General features: G+C 42.2%; 1 pseudogene; it reads left to right on the top strand.

Moving 5' to 3' along the window:
- The first annotated feature begins 1,228 nt into the window (after window positions 1–1,228).
- Window positions 1,229–10,094, top strand: LOC101776767 (annotated as a pseudogene).
- The last annotated feature ends 2,196 nt before the right edge of the window (window positions 10,095–12,290 follow it).

Raw genomic sequence — 12,290 nt, forward strand, 5'->3', positions numbered from 1 at the left:
ATTACCATTTTACCCTTATTATTACTTAATTTGTCTCTATTTCCTTTCCTTAGCTTTAACTTCCATAATTCATTTCAGAGGCATATGATTAACTATGGGTGTGAAACTTTTACAGAGACTTCTCACTACCATTCCTAAGCTACTGTACAATTTTGGAGTCCACTTGGTTATTACAAAAATCACCAAAATTATTTCATTATCCTAAGGTAGCAAACACTTAACTATTTTATCTTGCTTTACACAAAGAGTTTGTTGCTGAAATTTTAACAGTGAGTTACATAGGTGCAACAGAGGCTTTGGTGAATTTTCTATGAATCCTGGTGAAGGACACCTATTTCCATATTTCTCCTTCATTTAAACTTGTACAAAAAGTTAAGCATGTTTCACTCGGCCTCCTGCAGAACCATTATTTTTTCCTAGCACTAACTTACCGAAACAAACCTATCAGAAGTGGTATTGATATTTTACCATTTTTTTCTATCATTTACTATTTATTTAATGGCTTAAACAAGATTTAAAACCTAGAGAACAATACACAACAGTGACATGTGTACAAATATTTTGTTGTGAAACTACACATCTTAAGGATTCCAACAAAACTAGTTTGACATTTTTTGCAATTTTCTAGATTTAATTATGCATTTCCAAAGTTCAATTTATTTAAATCAAATTTAAATCAAACAGGCGATGGCAGTTTTACAGGTGGCCTCTTAAGGTTTTCGAATCATCCTAGATAGGTTCCTGAAACTTACACCGAGGCCCCTAGAAAGAGTGAAATCAAAGCGAAAAGGCCCTCGCGGTGGCCGGCGACAAGTCCAGCGAACTCCCAATGAACTACTGCGCAAAAGGAGGAACCAAGGGCATAGGCATGTGTACGTGCTCTCCTTGAGCAAGGTTGGTGCAGGTCTGGGCAGTGACGACAGCGAGTAGGCGGCAAACGGGCTTGGGGATGAAAGGCGGGTGCAGCGGCGAGGAGCTCCGGTGTTCCGATGCCGAAGACATCGCTGGAGGGGAAAGGACGGCGGGCTGAGCATCGCGCGACGACGGTGAAGCTAGCGGGGGCGGTGGTGAGTGGTGTAGCTGCGTGGGCAGAGGCTCTCCATGGTGTGGTAGCGTGGCGGCTTGCGGAGCAGAGGAGCGGGCAGGGGGCGATGGCGTAGTGAGCTTCGGGTGGCACAGTCCTGCCCTTTATAAGCCCGAAGAGGTGCGGGGCTACAAGGCAGAGCCAATGGGCATGCAGGGCGTGGCTGGAGGTGAGCGGAGGTGGAACACCGGGCGGCGCCATTAGCCGGTGACGTTCACTAGTGGGGGAGGATGCGGTCTCGTGGGCGATCTTGCGGCCATTGGCACGACAGGATAGCGAGCACGAAGGAGCAGCTTTGCTGGGCGGAGCAATTGGCCGAGCTGGGCTTCATTTTGTCTTGTCAAGCGGCGGATTGGTGGAGGCGGAGCCAACTAGCAGGCGGCATCATCGTGGCGGAGGGAGGTGGGACGAAGCACGGCGTGGGTTGGGCGATGGAGATAGCGCGCCAGAGGGAAGGATAAACTCGTCGGGCGGTTGGCCATCTCGGGCGTCGTCCCATCCCATTGTGCCGGCGATAGGGCAATGGCGGCTTGCCGGTGAAGCGCGGCCACGCGGCAGACAAGTCACGGGAGCACACGGCGTGCGCGCTCTAGCAAGGGGGTGCGACGCGGTGCCACATAGGGAGCCAAGCTTAGACATGATTTTCGTGCAAAAATTCAAGTTGAATTTTTCCCAAACTATGATTTGTTGTCCTCATGTCAGACTTCAATTGCTACAAAAGGTTTAGGTTCAAAATCAGGCTAGATTTGCAGATCCAAGGTCTCAAAGTTTTGTGGAATGCTTAAAATTCAGACTTAGCTGATTTTCACGTTTTGGGCTGAGTTGTCTGTTTTAGTTGGTTTTGACTCCGTTTTTGAAAAGGTTCTAGTGAGTTTTGGACCAGGGTCAAATAATCAAAGTTGTAGTAGACTCGTAGCCCTCAAACTTCTATTGAGGGCTTGGCTCGAGTTCAGAAACAAATTTGTGAGAAACAAGGCTGCCAAGTTGAGGAATTTCACTGTTTTCAGCACTTAGAGTTTTTGAAGTGATTTTGAATTGCTACTGATTTTGATTCTAGTTTTTGAACCTCTTCCCCTCTAGATCAATCAAAGTGCTAATAAGGAAAGTTGTTGGGTTTGTAAAGTTTTACAACTCTTAAATTGATAAAAATTCAAGTTCCTATATAAAATTTCAAGTTTTAAATTGACCCCAAATTGAGCTTTAAGGGCAAATTTGACCTTTCACATGCTAGATTAGTGTCTAAGCCCCCTATTCAAGCTTAACCAAGTTTAGTTTAACTAAAGTTGTTACATCATCATGCTCATGATTGGACGTACAGACAGAGTTGGATTGGCACAAACTTGATGAGCCTGTTCTACACTTGCATCTCTCTCATCTGTATGGTTAGTTTGAGGATTTGGTTAGTGGAGCATCAGATTTAAGGGGAGTTCGTCAACTCTGTTAGTAGCAGATTCAGCAGTGCATAGTTTTGTTATAAGTATGTTTGGAGGGGTCAAACATGGTTCAATTTGGCTCAAGCTTTGTCAGATCATGGGGTACTTGTCGAACGTAGTTCTACAACTTTGAAGGCATTTGGATCTATGGTTTGCTCGATGTGAGCAAAACTCTAAAGGGGGAAGAAGCTATTTTTTAGCAAAGTTAAAAGTGATATCTCTTGTTGTAATCTCACTTTGGTGTTGCTGCTATTGCTGTTGTATCAAGGTTGCAATAACCTTGTTGGTGTTTGTGCTGCTGAGATGTACGTCTAGATGTTCTAAAGAAGACTCCTTCAATGAGACAAAAAATACCTTGTTGGTGTTGGAGGGAAGCACATCTCGAGCTGGGTCTGAGTTTCCGACAAATAATAGCTGAAGCCTAGCCAACTCGACATAATCGATCACTTTTTGTGAAATCACGTTGAAGAAGTAACACATCCGTGTTGTAACCATCTTTACGAATACTAGTTTGATAGCTTGGATTGCAATAGCGAGAAAAACTGTGATCATCACATAGCAATCATGAGAGTTATAGTCAGCAAGTATCATGCCCTTCAATGAGACTAGTGACTGGATATTAGATAAGAATCCAGTCGGCACTTTCAACCCACGCAAGCACTTGCACATAGTCAATCTCTCATCTGGTGTTAAGTTGTACCTAGCCGAGGGAAGGTATTGCTTACCATTAGGAAGTTCTTACAGGTAGAGCGCTGACCTGATTTGAAGGTCAACCAGATCCTTACGTAATTTTAGTCTGTCCTTTGCCTTGCCTGATAAGTCTAAGAATTCAATGGTGCTATCGAACACATTCTTCTGGAGATGCATCCCATCAATGGCATGGCACACCGCCAGCTCTTGCCAGTATGACAAATACTTAAAGAAGATAGACATCTTCTTAAATGGCACGTCTACGATGTCTGTAGTTTCAGCCTGTTTCCTTCCCCTTTTCGAATTATCAGCACCACCTAATGACTTCTTACCAAGTTTGTACTTGACCTTCTCGACATTTTAAATACTATTTTACCTGTAGCTGGTTTTGGAGCAAAATCATTCTCATTGGTGCCATAAAAAAGTCCTTCATCCTGCAGTATTTGTGCGTCTTCAATAAGAAGCGCTTGTACCGCATGAACACTGTCTTCATAGATCCCTTAAGGTACACATATGATGTTCCATCCAAGCAAACTACACATGCTGTCTTACCTTTTACCTGACCTATCAAGGGAAATAGGATGGGATAATCATTGATGGTAACAAAGATAATGGCCCTTAGTGTGAAGTGTTCGTGTGTGTACTCATCCCACATCGAAACCCCATCTTCCCAAAACTTCTGCATATCTTCCATCAATAGCTCAAAAAAACATCTTGTCACATCTATGTCGATGTTAGGTTGCTTCGGACCTTGTATGAGAATATTTAGCAAAAGGAACTTTCTCTTATGACATAGCCATGGGGAAGGTTGTATATGGTCATCAACACTGGCCATGTGCTGTGCGTGCTGCTTCTTTCACCAAACGGATTCATGTTGTATGTACTCAACACGAACCGTACATTTCTTTTTTATCTAAAAATTCTAGATGATTCGCATCGAAGGTCCTCCACTAGCGAGCATTGGAAGGATGTCAAAGCTTTCCGTCAGCCTTTACTGGGCAATCAGCATGTCAAGTCATCATTTCAGCGGTCTTTGGGTTTGAGAACAAATGCTTCAGATGGTCCACCACCAGCAAGTACCACATCACTAAGGCAGGGACTCTTCGCTGAGTTGTTGTGTCAGTACCTATACAGGACTCATCCTCCACTTGAGCACCAGCACTTTTCTTTGCATCCTTCTTCCTCTTATTTCCGATGGAGGAACCAGCACGGTCCTCATAGAAATCGGCATTACTTTTGTAATTATTAGCATTGCAATTTGGACACTTTTCCAATGTTGCGTACTCACCGTGGTAATATATGCAGTGGTTCATGCACGCCTGTATTCTTTGCACACGCATCTTCAATGGATTAATAATTTTCTTTGCTTCGTCTATGTTTCTTGGCACAAAGTTAGGCTTCGGGGGCAACTTGCCCAGCAGAGTAAGGCGATCATTGAAACTATTGTCTGACCAGCCGAATTTATCCTTCAGGATTAGAAGATGGAGGACGAAACGCAACACTGTCTACTCATTCCCACGTCCCTCATACATACAGTCATTTGCTGCCTTCTTGAGTGTCTCAAAATTTTCTAACCCTTTAGCACTTCCTAGCAACACTTCCGATTTAATGAACATGTCCTCTATATCAACATCACGTTCCTCGTCCGCCTGTGGTTCCACACGCGCATCTATTTGATTACTATTTTGATCTCCACAGTCATAATTATTATCCATCATAACATGATCATTTTCATTTGCATCATTATCACCTACTTCATTAGAACCAGTATCGGTGTCTGTATTGTTGAAAATATCTCTTGCCTCACCATGGTGGGACCAAATTCTGTATCCATCCACAAAACCTCGCTTTATCAAATGCCTCTTGATGACATCAGTATCCTCCCATATAATATTGTTGCTATAGTCAAAACACGGACAACGTATTTGTTTTGTCTTGCAAATGCGAGCGTGCTTCTCCGCAGCCTCCACAAACTTTGATACCTCTGACATGAATGTATGCGAATGTTTCCGTATGCCATACATCCATGCTCTATGATCCATCTTTAACAACCTGTGACAACAATTCTAAATTATATTAACTAATTTAATGAGTTGTGGGCCACAATTTTATAAACTCAATTAAATTATGGATGTAGCAACTAATAAGTAGGAAGAAATATAATAAAAAATAATTCTATATTACCCTCAATGAAACTCAACTAAACCATGGATGTAATAATTAATAACTAGAAGAAAAAAATCAAACTCAATTATAAATTAAATTCATCAAACTCATTAATTAAAACTATGGATGTAATAATTATAAGTAGGAAAAATATAATCAAACTCAATTCTATATTACATTAAAATGACAAACGTAGCATTGTTATAATATGACCATAGAATTTTATTTAAAAAATAATCCATCTCTAGTTATTTTGTCTCTCTTCCCTCCTCTCTCTTCTGGGTCTAGATCTAGATCTAGATGACAACCTAATGAAGTTAGGTTAGCTGGAGAAGAAGCTATTCGCGGCTTTATCTAGGCGGCATTTGTGCTGGCGAGCCACCTAACGCACCCACCAGCACAAAAATGCATCCCATCTGTGCTGTCAGGCGCTTAGATCGCCCGTCAGCATAGAGCCATATGTGCTGGCAGGCACTAACCCGGTGGTCCCGGTCACCTTTGTGATGGTGGCTGCCAATTGCATCACGCTAATTTCAACGTGCCAGCAGAAATCATTATCATTTCTGACTTAGTGGCCGGCAGAGGAGGAAAGCCCATCAAATGCAAAGGTGTGTTGTTGCCTGCATCCTGCTTCTCCTTTCTGCTCTTCCTTCTCCGATTCTCCTTGCTCCATCTTTTGCGCCGGATCGGCGGATGTGAAGCAAACATGGCTGTCTCTGATAATGGTTGCCGTGCTCGCGCAGCGGCGGTGGCGTGGGACCGTGGCGAGCCGCTCTCGCTGAAGGAGGTGGAGGTGGCGCCGCCGGGGCGGCTGGAGGTCCGCATCAAGGTGCTCTTCAGCTCCATCTGCCACACCGACCTCAGCGCCTGGAAGGGAGAGGTACGCGTACAAACCTTGTAGATGAATTATTATATATATCCCCACGCCCAAGTCACGGCCGTAATTGGGCGTTCACCTGTTAATTAATCATTCATGTTTTGATTAGTTTACTTGATCATTCAACTAATCTCTGTTTATGTGTATTCTGCCATGTGACGGTTCTGTTTATAATTGCTGCATGGACGTGATAGAACGAGATGCATCGCAAGTTTCCTTGCATCGTCGGCCACGAGACAGCCGGGTGCGTATAATCCACTCTTTGATTTTTGCTTTTAGGCCCTAGAAATTTGATCGAGTGCCCTTGGTATTTTCTTATGGGTGTTTATTGAATATATCTTTTTATAAAGAGTTAATGGCGTATCCCTTCTGAATACCGCTACGTTGACATTATACTCGTGGCTTGCGGTCATAGAGTTTGCATGTAGCTTTCAGGGGGGTGAAATATAAATTTATGAGTCATCTAGACTTATAACTTGTTGAAAACTTCCATTCTCCGTTGGGGTTTTCTGGAAATAAAGTGCCGTGAAATTTTGACTTCCTTGGCACAGGAATATCTGTGTCAAATTGTGGTCAGCGCCTGCATGCAGCCGCAACTTCAAACACATAAATGAGCAAACTTTGACCCTATCAGTTCACAGGAGGCTCCGGTTTTCTTATTAAAATTTTTGTAGAAACATTTCTACATATTTTTTTGAAAAAAAAAACAAAGATGTCTCCTGGAATTTTTTGTTCTTTGGGGACTCGATCTTGTCCTGGACTACAAACTCAAGTGTCATCAGATGGAATTTACCAACAGTCTTTTCAGATGATTTTTGCTTTACAGTGAATTTTTAGTACCATTGGGACGCAAATTTGGTGTTAAAATGGTCATAGCCACACCTGTTTGTGAACAAATATGTAGTAAAACAACAAATATTATCGGCGACAAGGTAGTGGGTTTTTTAAACAAATATTCAAAGCCTGGATCGATCGATGCATCATGCATGGCGATTAGACCAACGACCATGGGACTGCATCTATATACAGCTGCTAATTTGTGGGCAATAAATTGGCCGTATTGGCGGTTGGAGACGACAAACGACCAGTCTTGGATCTTGCAAACGCCACCGATGACCATCTCTGCTCACATGCCTTTGGGCTTTGGGATGCCCCATACAGACCTCAAGTTTCTTATTCTTACTAGCAGGCTAGTCTTTTCTAATCGATCTGCTCTGCCTTTAATAAACTAAACATTTTACTTAGTGTGAAATTTTTATGTATAAAGGGACAAAAATAAAAAAGAATCGTTACAAAATATAAGTATTGCATCTACAGTAACACTATGTTTGTAGTGGCCCTAGCCGCTAAGGAAGATTGGACACTGTAATGCTATCAACATAAAAGCACTGAGAAGGATATCTTGTGCAGCCAAAAAAAAAGAATGGTATCTTCAAGTATAGTACGTTATTATACCTGACGATGACATACGACTTACTGACAGGGTGGTCGAGAGCGTGGGCGATGGAGTGGAAGATCTCGTTCCTGGAGACCACGTCGTCCCCATCTTCACCAGGGAGTGCAGGGAATGCGTCTACTGCGGGTCCGACAAGATGAACCTGTGCGGGATGTACCGTGCGAACCTTTCAAGAGCACCATGGTCTCCGACAACGGCACGAGGTTCTTCGTGGTGGATGTGTCCTCCGACGTGCGCCGGCCGGTCTACCACTTCCTCAACACCTCCACCTTCACCGAGTACACCGTGCTCGACGCGGTCTGCGCCGTCAGGATCAACCCCAAGGCCCCGCTGGAGAAGATGTACCTCCTCAGCTGCGGCATCTCCACAGTTAATCAAGGAATCAGCTTGGTATGCTCTTGTTAGTTTTGTTTTTTTTTTTCCTTATTGATACATCCATGCACATGCAAATTGAGCTGGACTATTTTGACATGTGAGCAAACTGGAATGCAACTGGACAGCGAATACTGTCTGGACCTATCTGTTATCTATAACATCATATGATTTATTTGATCTGATTGATTTGAGACCCTGAGTGGCAATGGGCAGGGTTGCTGCCTCGGACCAGCTCTGTCTGATGCTGCTGAACAGAGGCATGTGCTCTCAGCCCAGGCGTACCTACCGATGCATCTTGTATATCAGTCATGGCTCATGGGACCGAGGTGTTTGGGTCCTTGCAAACTTTGACAACGAATACATGCAGTTGCTTTATAGATATGTTTTTGACCGAAGAGAAGCTCCTACTATCAATTTTTTTTAATTTTGTATTCCAGTTATGTTTAATTCGTTCCTACGGGAAGTCGAATCTGATCCTACTAAATGCTAATGCTACTCAGGTACTCTAACCACTATACTTAAAAGTCATTTCACGTTGCTTTATAGATATTGATCCAAACATCTCAGAAAACTATAGCCATGCTTTTATTAGTCACTACTAGTTGCGTTAAGTTGTAACCAGAACTTGAGTCACGGTTAATTAAGTTGTAACCAGAACTTTGCAGGACCTCGGACCAAAGAAAAGAAGCACTTAGGGTGCCCAGTTCTACAAGTTACTTTATTTGGGGGCAAGTTTAATTATGACGGTCAATCCGGTCACTATCTCGCAAGTATGCAAATCGCTTTGAAAATGAAGATAGTTTGCTTGTCAAATGAAATTGTTGTCGTCGTGCAAGGGGTGGCTGCTTAGGGCCATAATTTACTGAAGATGTGTGCAGGTGGACAGAGATGCAAGGTGCCGTGTACTCACTCCGTTTCAATCAGAATACATTTTTAGCTATGTATCTAAACAAATATTTATCCAGATACATAAATAGAAATTTTACTTTTTCTGGGAGGGAGAGAGTACATGAATTTTTCCTTCTATTTTCGTTTGTCGACTCTCTTTCTTTTATTAAAACCTTATTTATCCCTATGATTATTTTATAATAACCTCACGTTTCATTGTTTTCTCTTTGGCATCAGGGGTGGGAAGCAGCGTGGAACATTGCAAACGTTTCCAAGGGTTCAACGGTTGCAGTATTCAGGCTTGGTGCTGTTGGTCTTGCGGTCTGTAAAATTAAATTATTTTGCCCAAAATACAAAAAAATTTACTTCACTAAACTGCTAATCAAATATTGTTCAACTACTTTCTAGGTTGCCGAGGGTGCCAGGATACCAGAGGGGCAGCCCGAATCATCGGTGTTGACATAAACCCTGAAAGTTCACCAAAGGGGTTTGTAGCCACGTCACTTTTCCTTTTGTCCCCCTTTGCCTATTATTATTACTCTCCTTTAGCCATTTCCACATCCTAGTCAAGTTACGAAACAAAATATCTTTTCATCACATGAGCATGATTTGACACTTTGGTCAATCCCAAGTGCGCTGTTGTTAAGTTAGATACCTTCAAAAATAACAAATGCATGCGCACCATGATTGTTTGTTTATTTTGAATAAAAACAAGCGTAATTTTGCAAAGAAAAACTTGGATCTGTGAATCGACAAGGAAGTTGAACAATCCACTGGTTCCAACTTATTACTCTTCCACCCAACACGTTGTAAAACAACAGTCTATTTTCCTTCTGTTTTCTCAACAGAATCCTATTTTTTTCTCATGTCACACACTGAAATATAAGAGCAACTCCAAGAGTATTCTAAAAAATTCTTCCCCAAAATAATGTATTGGGGTTCTTCCAAAAAATTTTCCCAAAAACATATCAGTCCACAGCAGATCACTAATAAATAGCCTCTAATATTTCGAACATAGGCCACGTCATCATATTGGGCCCATCGGAAGGGACGCGCGGGTGTGCGAGAATCAGGATTAGGGGAGGAACGCCAACGCTAAAATATACGCGGTGGCAGGCTATTTTTTTAGCGTCGCTAAAAAATTAGGGAAGGTTTAGGTGGATTGTTGGAGTTCATTTTTTCTCTCTTTTTTCCAAAAAAGGTATTGGGGGTAAGATTAGCAGCCTCTTAGAGTTGCTCTAAGCGAATTATAAAAAACGGAAGAAAATAGTCCCGTGTTTCCCAAAGTAAAATAACATAGAGAAGAAAGACAACACCAAAGTTGCTTACTAAGAAGGAAAACATTGGTAACCCTAAAGAAAGACAACTTTCTCTTGTTGATAATGTCAATAAAGTAGACAGATGCATCCGCGGAGAACACACCTAGCTTGTCAATTTCAAGGAATCAGGATGTCATTTTCCATATAATACCACTAGCATAGCAGAACAGGATAACTCTGATATTGCCACTAGGTCGACATCATGCATAATTTGGTATCCTGCAAAAATGGATCTTTGGCCAGTGAATTGCAGTTCAAGTGAAAAGAATCTCAACAAATTTTCAACTTTTAGAACTGCTAGATAAAGCCAGATATATTTTTTTCCAGAATATGAACAGCTGAACTAATGAGTCGTGCCTAACATACCTCTTAACACAATCCGTATTAAACATATGAGATCTCGCAAGCTGGATAGCATGACCTGGAAAAATGAAGTATCTGCATTCGCTTTAGAAATTTTAATAAAAAACTGGGAAAATAGGAAATGATCAAACTTCATGAATGACCAGAAAAAAATCAATATATTTCCTTTCTTTCTAGAAACGAAGGCAGAAATAAGGGGGTATGCGGTACAGAAATATGTTTGAAATATAGAATTTCCATGGTAGACTAGATGCCAACCAAACCAAGATTTTCTCCTGAAAACACGAGGATCTGGAAAAGTTGCCAGCACCATGTGCACTGATCTTTTTGTGATTGATGTTCTTTTTTTTCCAACGAAAAAAATCAACCCTGATACCAGACTTGTCAATCAACTAATAAGAAATCAACAGATAATTCGAGCTTGTGTATTATTTCAATCTGGCCAAACTACCTTTTCTTTTTCGAAATCAAGGTAACTGATGCGCATATTCAGTTTTGTACAACATGGCGTTTGCTTCATTTCCCTTTTGTTATGGTGTCAACTGTCAACGAGTGTCCTATGCATATTTCTGTCAGAGCACAAAGAAGGACACAGCAAGTTTGAGAGAAGAGGGTGGGTGCTACATTGGGATGTTTTCTGCACTGCTGTGTTGGAGAGGTTCGACAGAGATCAGTATCAAATTCATCTTCGGCAGTTGGATCTTCGCACAAATATTGCTTATGTAAACCTCCTTGTTCTTGTGTGGTTTCACCTTGTATCGATCATGAAAATGTGCTTGAATAGTTGACTCAATTTTCTTTATCTGGAGAGAAGAGGCGCCCTATGACCTCCCCTGCACACCTATCGATTTATGATCTTTCCAAATTGATGTACCACTTAACCATTTTTACTAAAGTCACAACTGTATATCATAGTGCCTATATGTTGAGGTCCTGTTTGGTTCCTTTAGGATTAAACTAAACTTTAGTCCCCCTTATTCATTGAACTAACTTATTCATCGAACTAAAGTTTAGTCTCCCTGTTTGGTTCCAATAACTAAAGGTCATTAAAATTATTGAACAAAGACAAAACTACCCCTAATCAATACCTCCTGCTGCCCTTTCTCCCACCCCCGTCACCCAATGCTCCCGCCATGCCTTTCCGCTGGTCTTCGGGGTGAGGCGCGGCGGCGACGGCGGGGCGGGCGGGGAGGAGCGGAGCGGCGGCGGGCGGGCGGGAGCGGAAGCAGCGGCCGACGGGCGGGCGGGCATTAATGAGGGCCACACACTATCCAAGGTCTCCTTTAGTCCCTTTTAGTAATCTCTTGGGGTAAGGTATCCTTTAGTCCCTTTTAGTAATCTCTTGGGGATTAAAGGGCTAAAGTTTAGGAACTAAAATTAGCAACTTTTAGTTACCCTGTTTGGTAGTTTAGAGACGAACTAAAGTTTAGCAGCCCCAAACCAAACACCCTTCCGCACATGTAACAAACCAACGTCGGATATCACCTACACTGAATCCGACTAACTTGCTAGTTTTGCTTCCATATTCATAGGTACATTAACGGGTCCACATCTATTTTTTGGGCACACAAGATACCAAAATACCATAATAGAAAATTGGAACAATATCTACATGGTCAGCTCTCTCCTCCCGGCCGCC

This window comes from Setaria italica, chromosome IX (genome assembly GCF_000263155.2).
Source record: "Setaria italica strain Yugu1 chromosome IX, Setaria_italica_v2.0, whole genome shotgun sequence".
NCBI classification, from domain to species: domain Eukaryota; kingdom Viridiplantae; phylum Streptophyta; class Magnoliopsida; order Poales; family Poaceae; genus Setaria; species Setaria italica.